Source organism: Passer montanus, unplaced genomic scaffold, assembly GCF_014805655.1.
Source record: "Passer montanus isolate IOZ18808 unplaced genomic scaffold, ASM1480565v1 scaffold25, whole genome shotgun sequence".
Lineage (NCBI taxonomy): Eukaryota > Metazoa > Chordata > Aves > Passeriformes > Passeridae > Passer > Passer montanus.
In genome coordinates this window covers 9,385,818-9,410,265 of record NW_024367149.1, presented here as the reverse complement: position 1 = coordinate 9,410,265, position 24,448 = coordinate 9,385,818, and the positions used below count along the sequence as shown (strand labels likewise).

The following is a 24,448-nucleotide window of genomic DNA, read 5'->3' as shown; positions in this document are numbered from 1 at the left end:
AACCAGACTTTCAAGGTCTCAAAGCTCTTTACATTTGATGGGGAGATATTTCACTCCAACAATTACAGCCGATGTTGCATCATCTTCCTTGCACTCCCACAGCAGTTCTGACCCCTCTGTAGGTGGCCAGAGACCCCAGTGCTCCCTCTGAACATCACTTTTCCTCCTACGTGCCACTGCTTGCTTCTTCTGTTCCAGAATCTGCTCTGGGAGAGAGAGCAGCACCACTGGACTGTATGTGGGAAAAGATGGGCCATAGGTGGGAACATGTTCAGCCAATAAATCTGTTGTCTCCCAGAGCTTGTTGCAGACTGGTCACAGGGTTCAAAATACTTTATTTCAGAAGACAAAACTTGATTATCAGCTTGCCCCTGAAAAGTGTTCTCTTCCTCTTTTACAGAACTTATCCAAGTCCTGATAATTTGTAAAAAATAGACACAAAAATTATGTAGTTAATTTACCCTTACAAAAAAACGCTTTAAAGCATTAATCCACCCAAATATTCACAGTATCTTAAATACAAGAGGAATCACACCCTAGTTAGTCATAGTGCTCAGGCTGCTGTAGTTGGGCATGTGCTTCATTACTTAAGTGGATTAATCAAGAAAAGGTATTAACTGGGACAAATTTTGTCTTCAACCGAATCAAGAAATGAAGATAGTACTGGAATTCATGAAAAAATAAAGATTTTCTCATGTCTTTACAGGCAAACAGTTACACAGAAACATCCATTCAGGCTGAGCAGATCTAGTTTAGGACTGTTGCTAAGTGAGTAACTTGGGCTAGAGAAGAAATAATCGTTTTTACTACTGCATAGCAACTCTGTTTTTTTTCTAAAAATTACATGTTTAAGTTCTGCAAGTTCTGCAGCCAATATTAAAATCAAAATGATCACATTAACAGAAGAAAAAGTAAAAGAGCAAGAAGGGAAACTCTAGTGCCTTTCCTCAGTCAACAAATGCCCTTTAATGATGTCAGGCTGAGACTTAGACACAGAGAATTAAGTGACCAGTAAATTTTGTTTTATTTTTTTTTTTCCATTTGAAGCTAATAGGGTAGCAAGACCATCTGCATGGTGTTTACACCATGTACTGGCTGCAATTAGAAGCTGTGATTTTGGTCATTAGTTGACTGGTTTGAACACAACTGCGTTGGCTGAAATGCCAGGTTCAAGAGCAGCTGTTGTGGAGTGTGTTATTGTAGTTAAGACCATTCCTGAAATGAGGTTCAAGGCCCTCTGGAGAAAAGAAACTCAGGTTTCTTATGGCCTGGGCAACAATTCCCTTCATTAGACTTGAGTTTTTTAATTCTATTTATTCCAAATCTAATTATGAGTATTTGATAAAATAGCAATGGATTCACAACAAAGAAAATATTATGGTTATCAGATAAATTAAAGCTAAAACTAAGTGGGAACAGTGATAACTGCATTTTCTAGCAAAATTACAAAAATAAGCTATCAACATAAGATATGAATGCACTGCCACCTTGATTTGAGTGCACAGAAGATAGGAGTTTTCACAATGTCCCTAAGATGATGGGTTATCTTTCACTGTGTTCCAACACGTTCAAATTGTGTTGTCCATCCTCAGCCCAAGAACCTCTTCCCTTTTCATACATCTTTTAAAAACCAAAATTAGTCTTTTAAAGTAGCTTTGCTGCATAACCTCCTACCTCAAGCCACTGCCTGAGGCACAGCTGCTGTGAATCATTGTGTAGAAAAATATCCCCCTGAATAAGGCAGTGAAAGTGCATTAGAAAGAATATCAGGATCTCCAGAGCTGGCACAGAGAATCCCTGCAGCCCCAGCTGATGAGAACGAGCAGATTTCCAACAGCATAAAGCTTGAATAACAGTGGTTGAAAGGAACTAAATAGGAATCAGCCCCACACTGATTAGGGGCTGCAAGGGAACATGTGGCCTCAATCAGGACAACGCTGGGTTTGAGAACAAAAGCTGCTTCTCCCTTTCCTGGGGACACTTCTTGAATTACATATTCCTTTACTCAGGAGACGTGCTGGGCCATGATACACAGATAGCCACCAGCACAGGCACAAGGCTTCCCTCTGCTCCACACCACTGTAATTATCTTAAGCAGCGTTTACAAATAAAAGCACTGCTCCCCAGCCCCTCATTTCAGTATATTCCACCTGTCACGATACATACCAGGAACCACAAACCAAACACGGCCTCTGACTTCAAGCTACACATGGCCCAGGGTTTCCCAGTTATTATTTGATAACACTGGAAGGCAATGCAGTGTGTGGTCCATCAGAGGCATCTGAGCTGCTCACTCACCCCACAGTGAAGGAAGTTTTCCCATGCTAGTATCTTTTAGCCGGCCTGTAATTTGAAAAGGATGATTTTTAGAGCTGGTTACAATTTAAACCTTCCAACGTTGAGCAGGTTTTGGACTATAATGCATTAGGGAGGGCAAAATGAGAAAAAATCCATTAAAATTTAGAAAATTATAGACAACTATTTGTTTTATTTCACATTCAGAGCACTCCAGTATCCTTGTACACATGGCACTACACAAAGTAAATGCATCATAAGAACTCTAGTTATGGAATCACAGAATGGTTTGGGCTGGAAGGGACCTTAAAGATTATCTGATTCCACCCTCTGCCATGGGCAGGGACACCTTCCACTAGACCAGGCTGCTCAGAGCTCCATCCAACCTTCTGGTTCAGAACAGAAGCTCAGTTTTTGTAGAGTTGAATTCATTGTGATGTCTCCTCACACATCAGAAAAGTACATTTCAGCCTAATGCGCAAGAAGTTAATGCAAATGTCCTTCCCCTCTTCCAGCTTTAATAGCTTTTGAACCAACTAGAAGATTTCAAAGACATTTAACAGTGCAGAAGAGATTTGTAAGATATGAAACTTCTATGAACTGTGTGAAAATAGGTATGTGTGTGGGCAAGAAAAAGGTGATTAGTGCTTCCAGCAAGGGAAAGGTTGCAAAATGGGCTTGTCCTTAATGAGACATCATCGGCTATTTTCCATGCTGGAAATGAGAAATGTGATGCTTTTCCCAGTGGTGAGATATTTAATTACAGTTTTGACCTTATATTCACTAAAAAAACTCAACACAGAATACCAGAGTCAATGTATTTTACTTCTCCTTCTTTGGGTTAAAATCCATGTTGTAAAACAAGGTAACAAGAGAATTTTCTGGTTAAAATAGTTGAAATGTGATGGTTCATCTGGAGGTGAAAGAAATGGGCAAAGAGAAAAAAAGAGCGGCATTTTAATTTAAAAAAAAATTAAAAAGGAGCACCTGCTAACTTTGATCAGATTTCCTCCACTCCCCCTGGCCTGCAAATATAAACAGATGGGGTGCCTCAGGTAAAAGATATCTGGCAGCATGGAAAGATCTCTTCCCACTGGTAATGAGGAGATGGATCATATTATCTCACTAAAGTAAATATTATTTTAAGCCAAAATCTCAGTTATATTTCACGGGGGTTTTTTCCTTCCATTTCTGAACAGGTCTCACTGGGTTCAAGGTGAAATCATCTGGCATGTTAACAGGATTGATCTGTAGAAAATTATGGACTTAAAAAAACCCCACCCAAACCAACAGCGAGCCGCTGCCACACATTTCATCTTGGTCATGGCTGCAGCCTCAAACTCATCGTTTGTGCTGGGTAGAGAGCTCCTGGGGCAATTAATTCCTTGCAGAGGGTTGTAAAGACAAGGAATGAGTGGGGAGTTCACCTTGTGGCCTGTGCAGGAGCCCAGGAGCTGCACAAAGGCGTCATTCAGAGCACAGGAGAGCTGTCACTGACACAAACACTTTCCAAAACACTCTTCACTGGAGTTTTGGTGGAAGGTGTGACACAGCTTCAAATATTTGTTTCTTTGTTTCCACGGGAACAACAGCACAGTGGTTTAATAATAAAACAACATCGATCCTCGGAGTTTGAGAAAGTTCCTTGATTTTTGTTTTCAGTTAAAGATTTACTTTTCTATGGGTTTCCGTTTTCCCCGACAACCAGTGAGTGAAACTGTTTTAATTTTTATTTATTAAACTGTGGTTTAATGCCCTTTCAATACTTTGGGGGGAAACCCAAAACATGAAAGACAAGTCTTGTGAAATTTGTATTGTCCTGCTGCATAAGCCAAGCTTTCCACTAAACACATTCACGGAAGTTCCCGTTTTGTAGACTTGGAAAATTTCATATCAGATCTTTAATATTCACCATCTTCAATTACCCCCTCTGAATTATGGAGTCTGGACAAAACGTCATGGAAAGAGCAGAGGCCAGAAGTTGGGGCATAAAATGTCGTCAGCACTTGAACTTTAATCCCAGTTGTGAACAGAAGGGAGGAAGTTCAAAGGTGGTTATTTCACAGCCTTATTTTTAAATTGTATTTTAATATAAAATAGTTAAAATCATTTTTATACTGTAAAATTATTTTTATACTATAAAATTTTTAGCATAAAGTAGGACTATAATATTCCTTTTCTCCAATCCATAGGAAGAGGAAAACTCTTCCAAAATGTGTGTCAAAGCAGCAGTTTATTTGAAAAGCTTCAGCAAAAGGCAGCTCAGAGGCATCTGCTCATGAACAACCCAGAGAACCCAAGACAGTGCTCATGTCAGGCACCAACATCCATGTTTAAAGTTGGGCTATGCATACGTTCCTCATGGATTGTGTGTAAATTTACTGTCCCTGAAAGTGGTAGTTTGTTTGTGTAAAAAACTAGGATTGTGACAAATAAATGGTTTTGAGACTGAAAGAATTTTTTACTTAAAGTGACAGCAAAGTGTGCTCAGACCTTTTTCTCAAGCTTGATGAACACAAATGATTATGTACAATTCTGGCTAAAAAACCTGATGCTTTTGGAGAACCAGCTGCATCAAAATACATACAAGAGATGTTCTTGCTCCTCAGAGGGATATGGATGTTTAGGTACATTTCCTTCTCTTAAACATGAGTATCACCACTATTATTCAAAAACCCATGGAAATGGTGCCCTAGGAAGCTGCTCTGCCCAAAGTGCCTCTTGCATGATAAACTATGGAAGAGTGTGAGGAGAATCTCAGCACCAGTAAATACTAACCATGCCGCTGGAAAATAAATAGAGGCTGACAAATTATTGCTGAGGTAATCCCCGTGAGAGTGTCTAGACGAAGGGAGTCAAACCTCCAGTCCGTAGGCTGGAGCTGGCTCCCTGGAGCCTTTCCACCAGCCTGCAGCTCCTTGTGCAACACCCACTGCAATTCAGCCCACAGGCACCTGCTTGGCGGCGCCCGAGAAGGCCACGGAGAGCAGACAGGGAGCCGGGGAATGAATCCTGCTCCCCACCACAGCTGTCTTGTCTTTCACTTCTGCTCCTCCAGCCCCAGCCCACGAATGGCCCAAACATCTCTTCATTCCTGCACCAGGCACAGCATCTCCAGGTCTCAGAGCAATGGATTCGCTCAGCCACACTTTGTGTTCACAGGTCTGAAAGGGGTTACTTTTCCACCCAAGCAGTGCCTCCCTTTTGTCTCCTGCCAAAGGAAAAGAGAGGCAAGATGCAAAGGAAAGATTTTTTTTTTCAAGTGCAGATGAAGTGAAGGGTACTACAATAAATCGGCGCCCGAGAAGGCCACGGAGAGCAGACAGGGAGCCGGGGAATGAATCCTGCTCCCCACCACAGCTGTCTTGTCTTTCACTTCTGCTCCTCCAGCCCCAGCCCACGAATGGCCCAAACATCTCTTCATTCCTGCACCAGGCACAGCATCTCCAGGTCTCAGAGCAATGGATTCGCTCAGCCACACTTTGTGCTCACAGGTCTGAAAGGGGTTACTTTTACACCCAAGGGAAAAGAGAGGCAAGATGCAAAGGATTTTTTTTTTCAAGTGGAGATGAAGTGAAGGGTACTGCAATAGACCCAAGCAGGAGCCAAAAATTACTAACATGGAGGAAAAAGCCCAGAACCATCAGGAGTTGAAGGAAAAGCTGGGATAGAGATTCCTTGAGGAAACAACCACTGAGTAGTGATAAGTAAAGAGACGCAGAAATGTTTCATTAAGGCATTTTCTCCTATAGGTTAAAAAAAAAAATCTTTATTCAAACTTCAGATGAAATCCATAACATTCAAAAATAAATAAATCTCTCAGCAGTGTGAGAGGAGTGCAAAATGTGTCTCTTCACTCATCACCCACAGACTTGAACTGAAATAGTCATTTGGCCCTTGCCAAGGTGTGCAGCCGCTTCAGTAGTGCTGTAAATCAAAAGGTCCCCACAGTCTCCACACAAGCAAGTCTGAAGGTCACTAAGCATGATGCAACAGTCAGGCATGAAATATCTCTCACTAGACTTGGTACTTTATCATCAACACTGGGGAAAAAAAAGAAAAAAAAATCTATGATGCACCTGTACTCCTTCACATCTGTCAGGATGGGGTGAGAAAAGGCAAGGAGAAAACAACAGATTGGTTTATTGTAGTCAGGTAGACAGTGCAGCACAGCCATCCTGCTTCACATAATAAAAACAGCTTCCCCAAGCAGGATGGGAATGATAACTTCCCTGAGATTTGGCAGCTCAAACAGATGTGGGCAGTTTTGACATTTCACTAACATTTAGATCTCTCATCAGGCAGGTGACTTCATTCCCTCTGCCAAATAAACAATCCAAGCGCTTGCTCACCATAAGGAGACTCGCGTAGTTATCTCCAAGTCATCACATCCCCAACATCAAAGAGTAAGAACAGCCCCTTTCCAGTAAGGAAAAAACACCCCAGTACCTGTAGGAATTCAAGGCCTGACCCACCTCTGTTTTGTGAGAGGTGGCACAAGATGAAAATCACCACAAGATGAAAATCATGTGGCTTTACAGGGCCTCCATGGGCAGCTGTGCACACTGTGCCATGACATGAACAGTCCTGCTGTTCTCCAGGCAGTTTGATTAAATTACAGCTACTCTGAGAGACTTAAATGAATTATCAACATGAGCAGAGCAACCAAAACTATCACACACAAGGAATCTTTGGTTGTCCTTCAGAGGGAAGAGGCTCTGCAGCAGCTTTAAATCTTGGGAGAAAAGCGCTCAATTACTTGAGGAGAGAATCCAAATAAATCCTGTTTCCTTGGGGAAATCCTGCTCTGCTCTCAGCCTGCCTGCTGGATCAGTTTCTATTTAATCTCTTTCACTGGACTTTTGGCTGAAGCCCACCTATGTGTTGTTTTCCCAACAGTGCAAAAGCAGCTGCTTTCCCAAGGCCTGAGAAGACCCATCTGACACGTCATGCTCAGGGCAGAGCAGGCAGGGAACCCTCCTGGCTCTGGGACACTGCAACCCATCCACACAAAGAGACCCAACCTGCTGCATCCCTGCCACCAGCCACAGCTTCCATCTTTTTAGTTACTTCCACTATCTCTATGTTAACCAATGAACAAAGAACAAAGAGAAAAATAAAGCACAGAGAAAGCAAAAAAACAAAAAAACCCCTCCATCTAAAAAACATTCCCTATGCCAGAAGTCTTAGTTAATGAGTCGATTATTGGAAGGCAGTCCAAAGCCCTGATTAACTAGGGGGAAAAAATACAAAAAGAAAAGGAAACAAAAACTCCTAACAAGAATAACTAACTACTCTCCCTACTTTACTGAGGGCAGTAATCTAGCTGGTATATCCCCATTACATTCACCAAGGGCATCTCCCCTGGCCCCAGCAAGAGCCAACCCAGCTCTGGGGCACAGCCAGAAGATTCATGAGACAAGCCAAAGTAAATGTGCTTTTCCATTTTTTAAATAGATGTCACTCAAAAAGGAAATTCAGACCTTTAGAGCCATTCTGAGATTTGTCTCCTGTTTACCTACGTCTCAAGTAGCTCCAAAATCTCTCAAATTCTCACCAAAGTAAATGTGCTTTTCCATTTTTTAAATAGATGTCACTCAAAAAAGGAAATTCAGACCTTTTGAGCCATTCTGAGATTTGTCTCCTGTTTATCTACGTCTCAAGTAGCTCCAAAATGTCTCAAATTCTCCCAATTCCAAGGAGATGGGATGAGGCTCCAACTTTTTGCTTTGAGATCTCTAGAGGAAAGGCAGTGTTCAACTGCCAAATACTACAGGTTTCCAGGGGTCTCCAATATCCTGAAAATATGTTATTTTTAGTATGTGGCTGGCAGAGAAAGGAAGTGTTAAATCTTGGACCAGTATCAAATCTGGCTGAAAATTAGCAGCTAGGAACATCCTCTTTGATTATTTATTCCACTTTCCATATCCGAATAGCCCCAGAGGGACAGTAACAATGACAATCACTAGGAAAACACCTGCTGATGGCAGGTTAGTACAGAGCATTTGCCTGGCTCTCCCCATGAAAACATCCTGCAGTTTGTTTCCTCGTTTTTGACAAGCAGATTCCTGGGGCAAGCAGGATGGTCTGTCAGGAAAGGGCCCTCATGCTTTGCTGCAACTCCTCCATTGCAACACTTCTAAAAGAGCAAGAGACAAGAAGAAAACCACAGTCAATCCCCTTCCAGGTGCCTTTATCATTTTCTCAGATGTCCTTATGGCACTGAGCCAAGCTGCTTGTAACAATCACAGCCCAAGAAGTGCATTACAATTGGTCAGGGCTCATAGAGGCTCCAAGGCCTGTCCTCTCACTATCTGCTAGCAGCTTTCTAATTTAAGAAACATGTCCTGCTGCAGCTTTAACAGCATTTTGATCTCGATTACATTTGGCGTGGTGCTGGGCCAGCCTTCTTTAAATCACTGGGGTTTCTATGGGCACCAGTCAGTGTAAAACTGGAATTCACGGCACTTGCCTGCAGGGTGGGCAGCCTCAGAGAGGGCTGGTGGAGTAGGACACAGCTCTAGCATCGTGTTTCTCATTTATGCAACACTAAATCAAAATTGAGATGTCACCATGGTGCTTGCACCACTCCAGGTTTGCCCATGCTGCCAGAGAGGCTGGGAGTCCTTGGGCAACATCCTCAACAGCCAGGGAATCTCCTGCAGCACAGGCAGTCTCACTCACCCATGTCATACTCACTGTACCCAAATCTCAGGTGCCCTCAGTGCCACATGGATCTGCCTCTGTCACACTCCCTGCATTTAAAGGCAGTGGGTTTGTGAGGCATCCACACAGGGAGCTGCAGATCAGGAGGGATCCATGGTGCATACACAGCTGGCATAGCACAGGCACTCCCAAGGTGCAGAACACACTTTGACATCCATTAAAAAAAAGCTGTTCTCTTAGCAAGACTGAATCAGCCAAGCTTATCACCACTGTCAACCCACTGCTAGCAGCAAAGGCTGGGGTCTTGACTCCAATTTTGGCTGCCTTGCTGCAGCAGAGATGAAGACTTAGCTCCAACACACACAGAATGGCCTCTACTGAAGTACAAAGCAGCTTTCAAACCCTGCTCCTCATCCCCCAGCTCCCAGCATGACCCCAGAAACACCCAAAAGGCATCAGGGCAGGGCATTTTGAAGTGCAGGACAGCACAGGCAGCTGTCACACGTGCCCTGCACCAGAAGCAGGGCACAGACAGCTCTGAAATGCAAGGGGAAGCCTGCAGTGCTGCCAGCTAATAAAGTCAATACAAACGACATCAGCCCCTTCAGGTCAGAAGGAATGACAAGAGGGACATGCCACAGAAGGATGCATGGAGAATTCACAGATGGACAGGCAATCTCAATTAAACTGTCCTCCCCTCTCATTCTCCTCTGAATTACAGCTTTAAAACCCCTTAATTACCCAAACTCAATTAGTCTTAGAATATTTGAAGCTTCCTGTTCAGACTAATTTCTCTCTCTTTCCTCATTTGCAGTGCTTGACTTGCATTAAAGAACACTTAGTGCCTGTGGTAAGGAGAACTTTACAAAGGCGGGTCAGGACTTTGGGGTATTGACAATCTCCCCTCTATTCTTCCTGTGCCTGAGAAGATCATGCACTTAGTCCTCCAGATGAATTTTCAGCAGCTCTGACATGCTTTTTCATGCCTTTTTTTCTTATACCTTAAGCCAAACATTTCCATTGCTAGTAGCAACTGTCACTCATTGCAGCTATTTTCACACCTAAAGATTTCTGTGTGTATTTTCCACAGTTATTTGCAAAGCAGTAATATTTTATTATTGCTATTATTATTCCTGGGAAGCAGAAAAACCATGGTGTTAATTCCAAGAGAAAAAGAACATGAGTGGCAAAGCAGATAGTAAGAGAAGACAACAGAAGGAACCAGTTAAAAGATTCCCTTTTGTTTCAGTGATGCAGTTTCTCCATGTAGCCTAAACCTGCACATTTTTATTCAAAGGGCAGCCATAAAATCACTGAATTTGGAATTTCCTACTGTTTTAGCCTATGCAGTGATGAATACCAATGTAAAGATTTAATTTTTTTATTAGACTCCTGTAAGAAATCTTGATCTTAAGGTTTTGTGCCCTTCCTGAAGTCTGAGTATCCCATTCTCCCTCTAAAACCTACATGAATACAGGTTCATTCCCCATTTCAGCTGGGGAAATCCATGGGACCTCAACTAACACAGATGTTGGTAAACTCACACCTCCAGGATTGCCTAAATTTTTTTTAATGGACCTTTATGTTTTACTACCTTGATTAAATCAGATTTTTAGATGCACCTCCACAAAACATGTATTTTGAATTGAAAATTTGTTACTTCCATTTAGCTTAAATCAACAAAAAAAAGAGCTTAAATTAACCTCATAATGGTCACATGTTGTACTAAATGGAAATATCTGTACTTAAAGCAGGTTCCTGATGCCTCATGCAGACAAACCCTCACGGATAGGAAGCACAGACATTAAGAGCATTGCTCAAGATTAAGTAAGAAATCTCAGGGCAAGCCAGAACTGAAGCCAGTCTGAGTCCTGATTCAGCACTTTAACCACAGAGCTGTGTCCATGAGGCACTTGCTGTCTGTGCTTGGGATGCTGTGTGGGATCAGATGGAAACTGCTCCACTGGGGAGCCAGACACCGCTGACTAAGGGGCAGGAGCAGGATCACACCTTTCCTGCTTCAGAGGAAACTTCTCCCTCCACATCATTCTGGCACAGAACTGGCTGGAAAACAAGAATTAAATTTTGCAGCTGTTTTTGAGATTTTGCATTTAGTTTTATTCTTGCATTGGGCTAATAGTAAAAGGGACCTTTTTTTCATCAAAGCACAGACAGAAACCGTTTTCCCTCCTGTCTCTTAGAAGTGCTCTTAGTGAGAATATCACCTATCCCCTGTACTCTCAGATCTTCATATCCTGCAGCCTCTTCCCTCCACAAGTTCTACCTCTGAGTGAAGGAGGTTTCCAACAGAACAGTTCCTTGGAAACTATTACATTTCTACCAGAAGTTCTGATATTAGCAAGTCATTCTTTCCCAGAGATTAACATTTTCTTAAGGCATAAAATGCAGGAGGATGAGGCCATAGTCCATGTTAGTCCCAGGTCTCAAGATGCAGATAGCAATGCAAAAAATAATTTTGTGCAGTCTATAGTTGAAAATGCCCTCCAGGCTTGGTATTGTGGAATGGCCCATTTGTGTTCTCAAGCCATGCTTTGGGTTTGGGTTTTTGTTGGGTTTGGTTTGTTTTTCTGTTTCTCTTTATAGATGTTGATACACAGGAAAATTATTATGCTTTGAATTTGTTTTTTGGCTTCAACATAAACTACACTCTTCATGTGAATTGAGGGGTGACTCCAGTTTCAGGTGAGGATTAATTTGTTGCTGTGCCTCTTTCACCTTTTACAGGGAGCCCGTGTACAGAGTTTGGAAGGACATTCCTACCTTCCAGCCACCCAGCTGGGCTGCAGCAGCTACTGCTGAAAATTCCAGGTTGTCATTTCAGCAGAGAAATTTCTGTAGTGTCAAATCCATATCAACTTCGAGTCTGGCCCTACAGGTATGAAAACCACTTCAGATAAAATGCTGTCATTTACGCAAATTACCTAAACCTGGGAATAGTGAATATTTCAGCACCCAGCAGGGATAAGAATTTTTTTGACTTTTACATGGGTAAGAGCCTCCTTCTTTCAGTAATAAAACATTGTGGGAAAAACTAAAGTAAAGCTAAAACTACAATAGACCAAGTTATTGTAACAGCTTCTAAAGACAGATGAGAGTCATTACATTATTTATGCACATGAGGGTACTGGGATAGACAGGATTAGATGATTTACCCAAGATCAAGCAGTGAGTCAGTGACACAGTTTTCTGCTGTCCAGTGAAAACACAGATGTACAGTAAGCTGAAAAGAATTCATTTATTCCCCATATCAAAAGGAAAAAGGATAGAGCTTTCCCTCTAGCCCAGCTCATGGTTCCAATAAGTGTTGCTAGAACTGAATTTGGCAAGCAGGAAATTTGCTGTGCTAGCCACACATGCAAAGCATTTGCTGAAAACAAAAACCTTAAATTACTCCATTATCAACAGTTTTCACTTGCCCAAGCCACAGACCTATCAAAGTTGTTTCTTGCTGCTTTCTTGAGGAATTAGAAGGATACAACCCATCCAGTGTCCAAGGCATGGCATAATCCACCAGGACATTGTGCAATGCCAGAGTCTTGCCTCATGTCTGAGTTCAAATTGCCCAAACTGCATTACTGGGTTTCAGTCAACACCAGCTTGGATGGTGGGGTTTTTGACTTGTCCATGGCTCAGATTTTAGCAGCCTGATAGGATCAACCCTGGAAGAAGGAACAATTCAGCTGAGGGCTTGTCAGCCCTCAGAATGCCCTGAAGTGGGCTGTATCCTGCCATAAATATTTGCACAAAAATCCTGCTGACCTCAGTGGTGGTTCTGGGTACAAAATGATGGCAGGATGTGGTCACAGTGATCCTTCTAATAATAGGTTTTCCATTGAGATCAATGGACATTGGGCCCCATTTCATTGCCAAAGCTTGGTTCGGAGCTCTAAAGAGAGACATTGTTTTCCTGCAGCAGGGAGCACACACTTGCCAAATTTACTTCTGGCAAAGGCAGAGACTTATTTTTAATGCTAAACAACACCAAAACTGTCTGATACTAATTAAGAGAGTGTCTTCCTTCTGAAAATCTCAAAGAAAAATAATCTTCCAATGTGGCTGTTGGAAAGACACACAGAAAACATTAAAGTATTAATATGTCTGCATGTAAAGTCAGATATAAAGTAAGTGAAAAACATTTTCCTTTATCTGAATGCAATTTCAAGATGAGTTTAGCATACATGGAAGTGGCAGGTGCTCAGCTCCTCAGGAAAGTCAATTTAATATAGGTGTTGAAGACCCAGACCCCCAAATAAGTTCCTCACAGGCACATTCCTGAGTCTGTGGGCAGCACCCCAAACTCCATTTTTCTTGAGCCCATCCCTCCCTTGGTGTTCATCACAGCTTTGATGCCTATATGTAGAAATCCTTATCTTCAGGATCCTAAAGGATGACTAAATGTTTTCCAGTGTTTTATTCATTATCTGAGTTCAACTTTAACTGATTTTTATCTTGTGGTTCTGCTATAAAGATAAGCTGTAGCCTGCCAAGGAAATAAACATTTCACAGGTTAACAGCACAACTCTTCTAAAGAGGAAGCAGGTTTGTTTTCTGCCTTATTTTCTGGAAAATGTTAAAACAATAAAATGAATAAGAAGCAGTGGAGAACAAGTTGTAAAGGACCTAATTTCCTGCTCACAGCAGCTCTGATAAATTTCAATCCTGGATGACAGGGGCTGTGGAGAGCGAGGGGAGGGCTGGCTCTTCCTGGAAAGCCAGACAGGATAGGATTGATTTGAGACATCTTCATTGCCAGAACAGCTGGTATTGGCTAATCATCAGAAAACAGAGACTTTGACCTACAGAGAGCCGGGAGCGAGGGAGACGTCTGGACCAAAACTTCACGTTCCAAATGAAACTGAACAAAACGGCAACAAAAATAAAATACATAAATAAAAAGGGACCCAAAAAGAGAAGGAAAAAAAAATAAATAAAAAAACCCGCCCCTCCTCACACAGAAGCCTTCCTGGAGCCAAATGCCAAAGGAAGTGCCAGTGCCCTGACTAACAAAAGAATCCTGAAACGCTGCAGGCTGCGGTGCCAGCAGCACCCAGTTGCAGTGGGAGGCTGCCTGACACGGCTGCCGGATGCTCCGTGCCTGCCGGATGGAGCAGACAGCTCAGCATGAATCACGGGGCAAAGGATTCCTTCAGTCCGGGAGGAATCGGGACAATACACAGCCTGCCTGCTGTTTGCTGCCTTTTTTTTTTTTTTTTTTTTTTACTACTCCTGCCTTTGAGGGACCAGCCGTTTCCTTCCTGCTGTGGGCGTGCAGGCGGCACATGACAGCTCATCGGTGGATCCGTGTGTGTGAGTGAGTGAGCACAGGAACCGCAGGGACAGGAGCCAGCCCGGACCCCCCGGGACTGAACTGCCCCCGTTAACCCCCGGAGCCCCCGCTCTGAACTGAGCACATCTCCCTTCATCGTCCTCCCGGGGCATCCCTTCATCCCGGTCATGTGCTTTGGACACACGCACGGGATTAGGAGTCAGCCCTACAGCAGAATTTAGACTGCTGGAAATCCTTCCTGGAAGGAGGAATGTCTCCATCTCCCCTGCCACAAGGCTGGAAGCAGGACAGAGGGAAACAAAGCTTTCTTACACCCCACCAAAAATCTACTGGAGTTCCTTAGGGTTACAGGCAAAGCTGCCTTTGGTTCTCTGACTCCTCTTGCCCCAGAATGGGGAGGGGAAATGCTGATAGAGGCTGACCAGTCATCTTCACTGTCACCTCGGTGTGTCTGGGAACTATTTGAACCAAGCTCTCCTGACTCTGATGGACCACTTGAAATTATTCTTACTGGCCATCAGGTTTCTGATCTCTCTACAAACCACTTAACCATTCTTAACATTCTGGTTACATGGAATCAAGCTGTCTTCTCTGGATCCTTTTGAAGGTCATTCCACCAACATCATTCTTCTCTCAGTTTCCAATAGCACTTAGCAAAGTTTCAAATCAATACCCAATTTTTTCTCTCCACAGCTTGTCAGCCAACTTCAGCATTACTAATTAAGCTCTCCTCCCTTGGCTTAGATGATTCTTTCCCCTAATGATTCCTCTTCTCCCACTCCCACCACGCCTGCACATGTTCTGATGAGGATCATCCACCAGCTTTCTGTTCCCCATGTTTTATGGGCTCCTCAGTTTCCTATTCTACACAGAAAGCACAAGAAGCAAAGAAGAAATCTCATCCACAGTCACAAAAAACCTACAGTGTCTGTATGCAGACACAAAGCCTTCTGCACTCCAGACCTTCAATACAAATTCAGGTTCCACCAAACATTTGCAAAGGCACCAGGAGGTTGGAGTTTGGCTTTAAAACAATGGACAATTCTGATCAGAATTGTAGAAGAAATGTGATGTTTAAAGAAGAGAGTGTAGCAGCAGCTTGAAAGCAACTGCCAACATGCCCAGTGGGTATTATTGGCCATGTTCTTAACTGATTACATCTTTATCAGCTGAGAAATTTTCAGAGGTACTGAGAATCTGGAGAGGGGCCGCAGAGGCAGCCACTGACCCTCTCTATCCTCACTCTCACTTCTCCCATTAACAGAAGAGCTTCCAACTCCCACTGCTCTTTGTACTTGTGTTTATCACCTCAACCAAGCCCAGCAATAGCAGCAAGTTCAGATATTTACTATGGGAAAGGGTGAAAGGAACAAGTTCTGGTTATGGTCTCCCACATGTGGTGAGGCTCCTGCTTGGCTAACAAAGTGTGAATACTGATAAAGCTCCTGGCTGTGCCTTTTAGCCATGCCCTGCCATGGCTCCTGAATCAGCAGCGTGGGTGAGCTGTGGGTAGGGGAAGGTTCATGATTAACTGCTCACTGCTAACAGAAGAATGGTTTGCAAATGAGTTGCTTTAATCCCCAAGGAGTGTCTCCAGTGCCTACAATTTGTATGGTCCCATTGTACTCTTGTAACAGGTGTTTCACTTCCATTAAGCCGTTCTGGGTTTGCTGGCAGTGGAATAAGCTACATCTTTGTGGAGTGACAGTCTATCTTTTGTACACATATTATTTTACCTTTTGCCCGAATCATACAAAGATATTGATTGATCAAGAATCCATCAGTCATTTATCAATTAGAAATGGAAAGTTAAATGCAACAGACTAAACAAACTGAAGCAAAAAGTAAATTCTTCACATCTGTATCTCCACCATATCTGAAAATTCACAGATTTTGACCTGCTGTGGGAGATAAGTCTGTATATAACAAAATCATGTAAACCACTCACATCCCCTTTCTGTGGTTTCAAGAGGATAATACTCATATCCTCAGAAGAATCACTTAACTTTATCTCCACATCCTAAAGTGATTCAGTCTTTGAAAAAAAGAGTTGTGATCTGAGTTCTTCTTACATATCCAAATTTTATACAAGACACTGGAATAAAATATTGGCATTGACAACAAAACCACAGCATGGTAATTCTATAAATGATTCCTTCAGCTTCTAAGACCCAGTTGCCTTCAGTGGACCACCACTTCAAACCTGAACTTTGCTGACTGGCTTAGCAATTTGTTCCTGCTATCATGTGACAAGTTTTTTGAAGCTCACATGTGTAATGGGGCATTTGCTGCCAGTATCAAAAGAAGGAAAAAAAAAATAAGAAATATAGTAGAACATGAGGTTCCAATTGTCTGATAAGCAGAAACATCTGTTGGAGTCATGAGCAGTTGATTAGTGGAGTTCATTCCCAGGGTAAGGCTCCAGCAGATCAGCTCTTCTATCGAAGTATAGGATTGTAGTCACTGGAAGCATTACAAAGAGGTACAAAGAACAGGCAAAAGACACAGAAATAATTTCTTAAGGTACCAGGAGCCTTAAAAACCAACACAGCTTATAACACAGTGGTCTTGGGCACTGCTTCACATGATACCAGCATGTAAAATTAACAGCTGTATTTAAACTTCCCCACAATAGCTAAACATCTGCCAGTCTTTCAGCTATAAACCTACACTGGGTTTAAAGCTGATAACTGGAGACCGTAAAAATTCTTCTGGGAGATAAAACACAAGGTACAAGCCATCAGTCTGAGTATATTTTGTACTTGAAAAATAATCAGACCAGTACAGGTCAAAACAATGACAAAAACACGAGCTGTTTTTTAAGATGCTGCTTGGATTTCAACCTAAAGCTTTTCCACCTCATTACACTAAGGCAAGGATTAACACCTGGGAACATTTCAGAGAAAGCAGAGGCTGATCAGAATTGCTAATTCAGCCTGTAAAGCTGCAGTGATACTGGATGGATAGAGATGTACAAACTACTCTCATTAAGGTCACTGTTGCAGATCTGTGCTCACAACACCACAAGCCTTGGCACCCAGGAATACAAGAAACCACCAGGAAGAGGATGTCCTTAAGGCTAAGCCTCTCCTTCATTAACTTGAATATCTAATTGTAGGTTTACTGGGAATCTCAACCCTAGCTCTTGTTCAATTCCTGGTGTCAGTGGCCTGACCTGACCTCCCAGTTTCCTGGTGCTCCATCTGCATCCACCTGTCACCCCATGCCTATTCCCCATCCAGGAATGGGGTACTGTTACATTAAAAATAACAACTAAAACTTGGTAGCCAGCAATTTCACTTCCCCTCCTGACTTTACTGACTTTTTTGTCTTTACCAAACCCATAAAATAACAAATACCAAATACCTTGTAAGATTGGAGGGGTTTGTGTTCAGTACACAGTTTGATTCAACTTACTGTACAATCTTATCACAATTTTGGGAGATTTTTATTATTCAGAAATAAAAGGTGTCCCCCCTTTATCATGAACGACAAACTTCCAAACTTCCAAGATGCTACAGTTACCCAAGGAAATGCAATTTTCTGAGGGGTATCAGGGGGTAGATTTCAGGCTGTTTTCAGTCTATCTAAAGCAGAAGTATCTCTTCACACTTTTAACATAAAAATTGTATTTGACTGTAAAAATTATTACCAGATATTCCTAACCATCTGAATAGATGCAACATTTACAAGTATTTTTCTGCCATTCAGAAAGTTTTGCTCTCCCACACCTGAAATCCCTTCCATGCTTTCCAGTTCCCTGTAAGAACCTTTCTACCATTAACAATTATATTTATTATTATTTTTTTTCTTACCTAAGCTTACAGGCAGGAGGGGAATTCACCTGCCAGCCCCTTTCTTGAGGTGCCAGTGAAACCAGGGATGTTCACTGGCTCTGACAACAGATCCAACCATCCTTCCCAGCTGAACATGTCATCAGCTTCTGAACCCACATGTTACAGTGTGTGAGTCCAAGCACAGCCTCGTTTGGCTTTTCTAAGCACACATGTGGATCCTCTTTCCAGTGCTCCTTCCTGAGAATAAGAGTGAAATTGTTTCATCCAGGGGCCTTTTGTTGACCTTCACGATTGGCCCTTTGGCTAAACCTGATTTCTGTGGAAAAGATACATTCAGTTCTCCCCTCCCACACAGCTCGAGACTTTCTATGTGTGGCTTCCCCCTTTGTTTCTTCTACAAATCTTTTTTGCCACTCCTCACTGTACACATGGACTATCTTTTACAAATTACCTGAACCCAGTGGATGTAAACCAGACGGAATGTAAACTTCAGACACCTACACAGGCACAGCTATATGCCTAATAAGTTAATTATTGACTTAATAAATTCAGGCCCTTAGCAAGGGTTGTTGTTTCAGGCCACAAGCTACTTTACCACGAACACTTAACTTCTCTAATATAAATAGTTTACACCTGGCTATCTTGGCATATGAGCAGATAAAGATGAAGTCCATCCACAAAAGACCAAAAGACCTGCCCTGGGTCACTCTTATCAGGCCTAGAGGCTTTCACTCCCTTGTTAACTTTACTAGATAAATGCCACCTTTTGTCCAAAACTGCAAGCACTTTCATGGATTGCCATCAAGATTTAATGACAGACTTTGTTGCTGTGAAGACATCTCATGACACAAAAATTCCATTGCATCAGCTTGCTAATATCATAAAATTAACTTCAATTTATATCAAAGACCTAAATTCCCAAAATTATTGGTTCTGCTGCACCTTTAGCTCTATGATGAGGATAAATTCTTAGTAAGAAACAAGGGCTGAGATGAAAGGTCTTTGGTGAGCCACAATGTTTCTAGAAGATTTGGGGACTCGGATGCTGCTTTCTCTCCACCACGATTTACAAACAATACAAACCTCTAAATGATCTGCTGATTGTGAGTGAGCTGGGTGCAGCTCTGTGCACCTCAGCATCAGAGACATAATTGGAGCAGAAAGATAGGGAAGAGGAGACACAGCTCTGCCCCTTCACACTGTGCTCCCTCATGGCTTGTGTCATTAATTGTACCGCTTCAAGAAACACACACAGCCTTGGATGAACAGAGGTTTGGGGATTTATCCCATTATTTGGCTTAGGAAGGATAAATACCACCAACACTCAACAGCCAGGATCTGTCTCATTTTCTGCCTGCTCTTCCTGAGAACAGAGGAAACAGCTCCTGAGCTTTGGACTAGACAGAAGCAAAGGAAGGGGCACTGGAAAAGGCTGTGGGAGCCAGCGAGCGCAGGCAGCAGAGGAGGGACTGCCTGGTTTCGGTGTCTGTCTCCGTTATGAGTAAGAGGGCCCCAAGAGGCGGGGTGTGGCAGCCCCTGGCACGGGCAGAGCAGCACAGGAGCCATGGGGTTTCCTGCAGGACGGCTGCAGCGTGAGCCAGCGCAGGAGTTCCTGTGCCGCTGCAGCCGCTGCCAGGGCCCGCTGACTCATGGCGGGGGGAAGGCAAGACTTGGCAACCTGGGCTGTCTCACACAGCAGCAGGTTTTGTTCTCCAAGGGATAACCCAGGGACTGTGTGGCACAAGGCCAAACTCCTGAGTAAAGGACTGCAGCCCTTGTCCCTCTCTGGCCATTCCTAACAGCAAAGGACTGCATCAATTCATCCTCATGACACATCCTCATCCTCCCTGCTCTACAGATGATGGAGGGAGGCTGCACAGAAGTGATGCTGATGGGACCAGGACTGCCCTGCTCCTTTCCCCTGCAGCAGTCAGACCTGGCAGGCCCCAGGAGCTGGGAATATCCTCCTGGGACAGGACGCCACTCCCACGCAGCACAGCGAAACCAGGGCTGTGACTCACAGGGGGAACCACTTCCCTTGGGACAGAGGTAATGGCTCCCATTTCCTGCTCTTTACCTACCCAATTTTTAAGGTTCCCATCCTCACCACAAGCATCACTCAGCTTGCACAACAGCAGCTGGGCTGCTGTAGCTTATAGCCCAGGACTTCAAGGTGTTTCTGGTTTGTACCTTTAAAGCTGGGATGCACCCACATGTGAGGAGAGCCCTGGGAAATGCCACCTTCCTTTTGATAAACTTCTTCAGGATTATCATATATTGCTCTTGGGGCTCACGAGAAAAAGCTCAGGCCCTGTGAGTTTTATTAAGCCCCCATTTTACAAGTGGACAATACACCCATGGTCTGGCTCCTGTGATGTACCAAACACTGGGACCTGTGGCTGGCACTGTGCTCTCTGCAAAGGGGTTGAGTAACCATGTTCAAAGGATAACATGACATTTCACTGCAGTGGGACTGACTGTGAGATTAGAGTCAGGCAGGTGAAAGGGCTCAGTGCTGAAGTATTTTCTGGAAAGCAACCATCTCAGAAAAGGTTTGAAGTATGATACCCCACAAGGAGATAAATTAGGAGATACATTCACCATTTTTACAAAGCATCAGATCATAAGATAACTCATGTTTAAAGGAACCCCAGAAAGACATAGTGCAACCTCCTGCTCAAAGCAGAGTCAGCTAGGAGGGCATACCAGGTCACTCTGGGCTCTGACTGGTCCATTTGCCTTTAGGATGCCTGTTGCAAGCATTGATGAGTTTGGGTTTTGCATTAAAACAGAAGAATTTGCACTTAGTGAAAAAGAAATTATAACAGCCTTTGAAATATCAATGAATATGGTCCACAGGAGTGAATTAACAGCAAAAGACTCCCCAGTACTAATTCCTCTGATTTCCAATCTGCTGTGCTAAAGCAGTGAATAAACTGAGCTCTAGTGGTTGACTCTCTAATTTCTGTAAGTGGCAATGCCATTGCCAGCCTCGAGCACATGGGTTTGTACAGTTTACACAGAAACACCCTTACCAGCAAAGTGTATTTGCTTCCTGGCCAAACACGCTAACAGTAAAATGTTGGCTCTTTATAAACTGCCTCCAGAGTCCATCCCTGGAAGCAATAAGCTATTGGTTAAAGATTCCTTAGATTCTTAGTGACGTTTTCTGATAATGGTCCCATTTATAAACACAGATTACAGTTCCTACACAGGGTTTTAACAGCACTGGCTTGTTCTAAAGTGTGCTTTACCCTGGGTTATCAGAACAGTAGCTGAATTCCTCCTATGCAAAAGGGCAAATTCAGATACCTTTAGTCACCTTTTTCCACCACGAGTCTCACTGAATTAACTGAAGATTGATGTCTTGACAATGAACAAAGGGTTGAACCTGCACATAGGGCTAACACGAGGGTAACCATTATACTGTGGGACTTCAGACCACCTCTGTGGTGGAAAGGGCCCCAAGCTTTCTAAATTTCACCTTCAAATCACAACTTTTCACTGTTTTATCAATGTGGTTGAAGCAGTGAAACCTTCTGAGGCAGATACGTTTATATTTTCTGAATTCTACAGTTTAACTTAATTCATATACTGGAAGAAGACTGTCCTTGATTTCACTATAAGTGCATTCAGCCAAAGGATTGCAGATGGAATAATCTATAAAAAATACCAACATCACTAAAGGTGCTCTGCCTTAATGACAGAGTGTGGAAGACAGGCAACATTTTCCACTTTAAAAGCTACATGAGGGCACTTGTTGAATTCAGAATAGATAGTGTGCTTCTGGCAGTCCTCCCACTGTCATTTCATGTGTTTGTCTTCCCAAACCACACATCTCCCAAAGCTCTGGGTCACAAAACATGACACAGGGTGTATGCTGGGACCAACAGCCAAACAGAAATGCCAAGGGGAAGAACTTTATTGAGTGGTATTTCCTACATTCCAACACAACCTTTTCTGGCTACCCACTGCCTTGTTTGGCAGAGGCAGGACCATCCCTTTGCCATGATTTCCTTAAACTTTTCTTTGCAATGTTTAGTGTCCTAAGCCTACAGCTGTAAATGGTCCTCCTAAATTATCAAATTCCATAGGTGTGTGTCACCTCCTGCCTCGTGGTACCAGAGTGTCTATCACCCTCTTCCTTATTGCCTGATCAACGATCCCCTCTAATCGCCCTCTTCCTTATTGTCTAAATATTTCCTTTACTACCATTCACACATGGGAGTAACTTGTTTCAATGTTTTACATGACAGATATTTCAGAAACCAGCAGTATAAAACAACATCAGCAACCCAGACCAGATCTCAGCCAACAATGTGCATTAAATGAGCCTGTGGCAATCTCCTTTTTCTTTTCTTTTTTAATCTATACCATCAGTACTCTTAACCCCACCTACTAAATCCACAGCACACACCTAGCAGTGGTACAAAAGGAGCTAGAAAACTTGTTATAAACTCAGAAAAACAGATGGGGATGGTGTTCCAGATTCATAAAGAGCAGCATTTCATCCCTGCAACTGCAGAATCCAGTTTTATAATAATTGTTTGTGCTGCTGACTTCCTTCAACACCTGTGACCCTGCTTGTCGTGGCCTCATTGCCTGCTGGGAACTTGGCAAAAGACAAGAGAAGAGATATTAGGGAACCAATGCTACATCCTGAGAGAGGCCATAAAGTCCAAAGGTTGAGCAGGATTGCCAGGAGCAGCCTGATAAAGGAAGGAAGCATGTGGCTCTGAGCAGACAAACTGCTGCACCCGAGTACAACATGTTCAGAGCTGGAGCTGCATCCCAATGTCTCCCACACTCCACAGAGCACAAACTATCCAGGGACTCCTCCCAAACAGCCCCCTCGAAAATAAATTATTTTAAGTTCCTATCTGAAACGAGCATGTAACTGCTCAGTGCCAGAATTTCACAGATCTTAAATTTCAAAAAACACTCCTCTTTGTTATTTCAAATTAAGGCAGGATGATTTGTTGATTTAATAAAAGAAAAAAACATTGTACAATACCCCTTCTGAATTAGCATATTCAAGCCTTTCCAAAATCCAGCTCCAGTAAAGAACTTGTCTTTAAAAATCTATCAGACCCTAACTAAGCTTGTCACATGTGAAATAAATAAGCCAATAATCAGATCCTTCAGAAAATTTCAATTAAACCTCTAAAACTGTCTCATAAAATACCCAGCATCTGAAGAGTTTTTATTCAGAAGGAGAGCACAGCACCTAAATGTTTCACATTAGGAAGAGCATGGGGCATTAATAACTTTTCCCCCCTCTTTCCTACTCACCACTCGCTCAGTTACACGAGCACAGTGTTTTGTGATGCCACTCTGTGAATCTGAGCAGAAAACCCTTTCCTGGCTTTCAGCACGAATGAAACCAAGAGCCCAGCATGGCCCCACAAAGGACTGAGCAAGCACAAGCAAAGAGCAGGACTGGCAGCCAGGGGAGGGAGGAAAAAGGACACGGGTTGCTTGGAGCTCATATTGCTGCTGAGCACTTTCTATTATAGAACCATAACCTAATATGCTTTCAAGACTCTGACTCTGAGCTGCTTCCCACCGTGCGTCTCCTTCCCTGCGCGGATCCTACAGGGATCTACCCCGTTCCCGGAGCACGCCGGCGCGTCGGACACCGCTCTCTGTTATATTTTCATTAATCACTCAACAAGAGGAAGGAGAAGCCCAGCAGTGCCCCTAAACACAACATCTGCCTTGGGAAGCACCAGCACAGTCCATAAGCACGGCTCGCTGTGAGCGCAATGCCTGGCTCGGCAGTGCTGTCCTCCCTGGGGAGCTCAGCTGTGGGAAGCAGGAGCAAGGAACTGCCTTTTTAGGACTGTGGCTGAGCGGGCTGGGAAGAGCTGGGGCAGGATCAGGGCTCCCGCAGCAGTTCCCTGGCCTTATAAGGACAAAGCCAGGTATTTCCCCAGGCAGCACATCCAGGTAAGGCCCAGCAGGGCTTCCCGGGGTCTCCTGCTGCCCGGGGAGACCCTTGGCCACTGCCATACCTGCACGGTGCAGACCCACGGCCCTGCTGTCCCCAGCCTCAGAGCTCATTTCAAATAGGCCTTATTAGGAAACAGGGAAGCTTAATTAACTAATTGAAAGATCGTTGTGAGATCTGCAAAGCCAGATGGTTTGTGGGTGAACCGTTCTTGATATTAATGTGACATTTTAAGGCATTCACAGCAACATTTTGGAGCGCAAGTCTCTAATGTCAGACATCTTTTTAGCTACCTACGTAAGAGGGAGGGTTTCCAGAGGTGAGGAGCAACTGGATTCTCCAAGGGCTTTGACACCCAAAGCCTCAGACACTCAGCAATTGGTTTAAGCAATCTTTAGGAACACACACAATTAAGACTCCTCCCCAGCTGCC

The 24,448-nt window shown here is 43.4% G+C and overlaps 1 long non-coding RNA gene across 1 annotated transcript in view; it reads right to left on the bottom strand.

The window, feature by feature from the left end:
* The window catches only part of LOC120503128, a 62,643-nt gene extending 39,182 nt beyond the window's left edge, over positions 1-23,461 (bottom strand). Inside the window, exon 1 of the long non-coding RNA XR_005627664.1 lies at positions 23,359-23,461. This is a non-coding gene — a long non-coding RNA (uncharacterized LOC120503128). The remainder of the gene's footprint in view (positions 1-23,358) is intronic.
* Between the last annotated feature and the right edge of the window lie 987 nt (positions 23,462-24,448).